The 5,772-nt window shown below is 47.8% G+C and overlaps 1 long non-coding RNA gene across 4 annotated transcripts; it reads right to left on the reverse strand.

Annotated features, from left to right (window-relative positions):
* Positions 1 to 383: 383 nt before the first annotated feature.
* Positions 384 to 5,537, reverse strand: LOC124231770 (uncharacterized). 4 transcript variants are annotated; one of them, XR_006886674.1, is made up of 3 exons: positions 4,233 to 4,411; positions 2,363 to 2,448; positions 384 to 963 (listed from the first exon to the last, which is right to left on the reverse strand). It is a non-coding gene; the product is annotated as an uncharacterized LOC124231770 (long non-coding RNA). The 4 variants fall into 4 exon arrangements; XR_006886672.1 differs by having other exon boundaries at positions 384 to 991; XR_006886673.1 differs by lacking the exons at positions 2,363 to 2,448; positions 4,233 to 4,411 and adding an exon at positions 5,391 to 5,537 and having other exon boundaries at positions 384 to 991.
* Positions 5,538 to 5,772: the final 235 nt, after the last annotated feature.

Here is a 5,772-nt window from a genome sequence, read left to right on the forward strand (position 1 = left end):
TCTTCCTTGGGGACATGAATTCAGAGCTTCTTGGAACACACCCACCCCCCAACTACCCTGCAAGCAAAGCAGGATATGAGTTTTTTAAACCCCAATATATTTTGCCAAATAAGAGAGTGTTAATACCCCTCCCTCCCCCACTCTGCATGAATTGGATTACTTAAAGCGTCTTTTCAGAGACGTCAGCAGTTTAATAGAGGCAATAAGTCAGGGCTGCCCTTGTGTTTTATTTTTCTGCCAGTATTTAGTTAATTAAAGAATGCAAATTAAAACACCTTAATTTATATAATATCAATACCGACGCCTTAAAACATTTGGCATAACTGCTCTGGCACGTCCCTTACATAAACTCTCCAGAGCAGTGCTAATAAAAATGAAAAAGGTTGTAAATCAAATTTAATTTATTCATCTTCTGTTTGGTACAAAAGCATATGCCAAAGTCAAGTTATTTACGAGCTCGTCATAACAATAGGGGTTTTTGTTGGTTGCCAATGACAAAAAAGGTTTTTCCCAGGGATGTGTGTTTTAATTTAGAAATGTCTCTAGGTGCATCTATTTTCTGGGCTCTGATCTCGAAAATTTATATTTTTGCTCCCATATCTCTAGAAAAGAAATAGATTTAGATATTGAAAAAACATATTGAGCCTAAAAACATGGCAACATTCTCTCAAAAAGGCATCTGCAACCATCTATATGGAGATAGACATATATACCACACATCCCATGGAGTATGAATCTTCAGGTGAGATAAAAGCTTGGTGATTTATATCCGATTTCTTAAATATTCCATTAAGAGGATTATCTCACAGGAGGCTCTGATACAGACGGTGTTGGAAGAGATTTGGTGTGCTGCTGCTTTCTTAGGAGCCTTGGAGATGAACCACACGTACGTGAATGAATAGCCGAACACCAATTTTCATCCTTCCCCTCCTTGGCTGATATGTCTTTCTTTGTCTGGTGGATCTGAGCACAGAGTACATCTTCTTCAGTCCTGAGGGAAGAACAGTGGGCTCCACTCGGGGCTACTGAGGGATGGCATGCTCCCTCTGCTTCCCATGGCAAAGCTCCCTAATGCAATTGACCTTTAAAACTCCCTTCCTCGCCCAGCTTTCAGCTCCACTCTTGACTCAAGCAGGTCTCAGGGCATGCCAGAGAGTGAGAGAAGTTTTGGAAAAACCCTCTCAACCCTGATCCTATCCTGAAAGACCCAAGCAAATTCACAAATAGAACCCTCTAGCCAGCCCATGGCTTCCCCACTTGGGAGGGAGAAACCCAGTACCATACTGTGCCCTATTTTATTCCTTATCTTCTAACATGAGCATTACAAGCTTAGTGGAAGAGGTAGAATATTGGGGTTCCTCACTTGGGGTAATGACGCAGAAGTGGCAAGTGGCATCTCTCTGGGACCTGGGACAGCCATGGGTCCTGGGCTGCCACTAGGCTTTTGGGGAGACCTCTACAAAACCCCAAATAAAATACCTCCTGGCGGTTCCCTTTCTGATGTTAAAAACGGTGATACATTTTTACACTGCTTCCATTTGGATCTAATGGGACACCCTACTTTGTCTCAGACTCATTCCAGGAGTGAGCTAGAAACTTACAATCTGTCAAGTAGCTGCTTCTTTTTTGGGGGGTACCAAGCAGAGCCAGATAAGGTCTTAGAAAAGTGATTGCCCGCCCCCCCCTCCTCCCCCCACCAAATTCCCTCCTACCCTCTCCACCTCTCCACCCCTGGTGTCTCACTGGGTCACTGGTGTGACAGACAACCCAGCTTGAGGGGCAAGCTGAGTGCCCTTCATTTTCTCAGGACACCTCACATCAGTCTCTCAGCGGTGGGACTGGAGGGGGCGCTGTGGGCAGTTCCTCAGGGTGTCCACACGGCGCCCATATATCCCCACGTGCCATTGTGGGCTTACTCTCTCTCTTACTTTTTCTTGCTATGTGTCATCTTTAAAGGCAATTTTTACCTTTATATTTATTTATACCCCTCCTAGTTCCATAAAACACTTGAGGTCGCTTACAATTCAAAATGGAGATACAGTAAAACCTGAAGCCATTAACTGAAAAGGAATTAAGATCAGAGCCAAGTACAAAGGAGGAGGGGGAGGAAGAGGCAGAGTAATCATACCAGAGGGGAAAAACTTAGATTAAGGAAAGCTAATGCAATTGAGAACAAAACCCAGCTCCTAACTCCCTGCTAGCTTGGTGGGCGGCTGCCAGCTATTGTAATAACTGTGGATTATTGCACCTCAAAGGCAGGTTTAAATGCCTGCTGAGGGCTCCCTGGCTCTGTGAGCTTGGTCAAGCTACTTCATCTCCCTGAATCTCTGTTTCCTCATCTGTAAAATGAGGATTAACTCACCCATCATAGAGTTCTTGTGAGAATGCGGTTCAACAACGCCAGTAGCTCTCGCTCAGCACGCACTGTCTGCAGTTACTTCCTAAGTGCTTTACAGAGACATATTTCATCAATTCTGAGATGCATTTTCTCACGTTTAACATCTCTGACACTGATTTTAAAAGCATTGTGTCACAGACTATTTCGTAGCATTTTTTTTTCTTTCTTTCTTGGACCTGAAATAATGGTGCATTGTAGATTCGATGGAAGATATCAACTCATTCAATCCTCACAATAACGTTAGGTGTTCTTTTTGTCCCATTTTACAGATGAGTAAACTGAGGCATGGAACATTTAAATGACCTGTCCAAGGGCTACAGCTGACAAGCAGCGGAGCTGGGACTGTGATCATAGGCTATTTGACTCGACCACTACACTATACTGCCTTTCAACAAGTATTTCAGCAACAATCATTTCAACAAAATTTCGCTCTTGAGCACTGGGGATATGAGATGAAAAGACATGTACTTGCCCTAAAACATTGGACTCTCCAGTGAGGGGACCAACACGTAAACACAGCATTGTGCCTCGGGTGTTAAGTGCATCAGTGGAAATACATCCGAGGCACAGAGGCAGAGAACGCAGAGAGGATTCCTTTTTGTAAGCCTCTGCCCTAGGGCTTAGCTCTGTGGTAGAAACTTCCCTTCCAGCAGGTCAGGAGAGACACGTGTTTCCTTGCCTCTGAAGGAGACTGTTGGGTGGACCTTCACATGATAGCCAGTGAACAGCCTTAGCGGACACACTGCAATAGCAGAACACAGAAAGCACAGGCACTTCACCATGCCCATTCCCTCTACAGACACTAGATGAGAGCTGGGGGCAGCAGATTTCAGGGGAGCATTGCGCTCCAGGCAAGGTTTGGAAGTGGCTTTGGGGGGCAGCGAATAAGGAGAGGTTTGGCCTCTCAATGCTAGGGCTGGAGGCTCTGTCCCTGGACACCCAAACCAGGAGGGTGGGGAAACTTGAAAGCCAGGGGGACTTGAAAAGGGGAAAACAAGGAAGGGAAATGAATGACCCACCCGTTTGCAGTAAGCAAATGCAGCTTCAGGAGGAGTGGGCCAATAGTCATTGGGATGCAGTGAGGTGTGGGGAAGGAAGGAGCAGACTTGGAAGGAGAATACCTGGGTTTGGGACCGATTTTGCCTCAAGGAGCACGTTATCCTTTGAGTCTCAATTTTATCATCTGTCTAATGGGCATAATGACATTGCACTCATTACCTCACACAGTTGTTAAAAGATCAATTAAGATAATATAAGTGAAAGTACTTTCCAACTAAATAATGCTATGCAAATGTGAGTTATTATTGCTGTCTTTCTAGCTACGTCCTTGCTCTTTCATTTCCTCACTGGCTGTATGAACTTGGGCATGGGGCTCGCCCAGTCTCTAGCCATCACTAAAGTGGCTTGACTTAGAACTCGAAGCTCCTCCTGGCTGGGGTCTCATTGACCCCAGACCTAGTGAGGAAGCTTGGGGGCTGCAGGAGCCCACTCTGGAGTTCAGGGACTCTGCCCCATGGGTGGGGATGGGGTTCTAACCTTCACTCCTCATTGCCTCCACTCCTGCAACCCCGGCCCAGCCGGCAGCAATGAGCTGCCATTGTGAGAGAGCTTTGGGCATATCTTCTTCAAGGAATCGGGGAAGTTCAGCAGCCAATAAATCAGTACTTAACAAAGCAAATAAATAAAGCCAAAGCAGATCCATTCTGACAGAACTTCCCTGATAAGGAATGCTTTCTCATATTTCAAACAGAATAAAACCTATATAAATAAAGCATCTTCTAGACCAAACAAGAATGGGCTGGAAATCCCACTGGATCCAAGTCCCTGGCCTTACCCGCTTCATCTGTGTTGCTCACTGGAGGGCGTGGCCCCTGGAGGCCTGGCCACCACATCCAAGGGTGCCCTGGTCTGAAGGCCTCAGAGCCTGCAGCCTGGGAGGGGAAGGGTGGCAGTCCCCGAGGAGGAGGGGCCTGGTGTTAACAGACCACTGCAGCGACAGCAGAAGCCACTCAAGCTGACTCCACCTTTTCTGGCCTTTCCAGAGAGGGAGAAGGAAGGAGGAAGTGGGAGGAGAAAGGGGAGGAGTAGGAAGAGGCCTGGGAGCCGGGAGCATGAAGCAAAGAGAAGGGTTTAAAAAGCGGGAGGAAGTGAGGACAGGGAGGAAAAAGTGAGGTGGAAGAGGGCTGGACCAGCCAAAGCTTCAGAACAAAGTAGCCATTCGGGGGCACGTTGAAGGCCTAGAATCCCCACCCTGCCCTCCTCCCTCGGTCCCCTCCCAGGCAGGCCAGTCTCAGCATCTCTCACTCCTCTCCGTTCCTCACCCTTCTGGGAGGCGCGGGGCCCTGCGAACAGGGCTTGCCTTTCCTGGCAGCAGACAAAAGGCCATTTCTGAGTTACACGGAAAATGTGTTACTTTGTCAGAGGGCCGGGGAAAGGCTGCCGGGCCCAATCCTGGGCCGAGGGGAGCGTCAGCAGAGGGGGCTGTCAGTCACCGGGAACCCTCCGTGAAAGGGGCCCCTTGTCAACTTCCCCTGCCTTTGAAGTGACTGGGATGGAGGTGCTCAATTAAAAGCCCATCAGTCTGTAAGTAAATCAACGCCTATCAGGCTTGTCACATCAAACAAACGATTATTACCCCAGCCCGCCCACCCCATTAATCTGGCTGTTCCTTCTTGACGGCTCAGGGTCAGGGCACCGTAAATCCTGTACTGGATTGTAGCCACCTGGATCGGGATGAAAGCGCTCGCGCATTGAGCGTGGCTCACTCAGGCATTTCCCAGAGTCCTCTGGGGAATGGAGGAGGAGGCACCAGAGACAGAGGCAGAACAGACGAATGTAGACGGGGAGAAAGAAGAGGTCTGAAGCGGGACACAGACACAAGGAAATAGAAAGAAAAGAGGTGGTGGAGAGAGAGCCTGAGAAAATAGGCCCAAATAGAAGCAACTGGAAGAGGAGATCGGAAGCAGTTGAGACAGGTGCCATAAAAACTCACCCAGAATGTGAAGAGTGAATAGATGCTTCTAGAAGACAAGGAGATGTCTGGATGAAATTTCTCAGACACTGGGTTCTGAGTCTCAGAGTCAGAGAATGATCAAAGTTAGGCTGCTGTTTCCTCAGCTCTCCTCCTCCATGGCAGCCCCCAGATGTCACTTAGCCAAGGAAATGATGGTGGGGAAGACATGGAAGCTCAGGGCTTTGCTAAGAGATGCATCAAAGTACCTGATAGCCAGAACTCGAGCTTCTGCAATAAAAGGATATGAACAGACAAACTGGACTGGAGTGTCAGGGTCTGATACTCTGCCAAGTGAGTCCTGAAGAAACGCTTTGTTCCAGGACATTTCTCACAGGCCCTGTGCGTTGCTTTGTGGGTTCTT

The sequence above is a fragment of the Equus quagga genome, chromosome 22 (assembly GCF_021613505.1).
Source record: "Equus quagga isolate Etosha38 chromosome 22, UCLA_HA_Equagga_1.0, whole genome shotgun sequence".
Classification (NCBI taxonomy): Eukaryota; Metazoa; Chordata; class Mammalia; order Perissodactyla; family Equidae; genus Equus; species Equus quagga.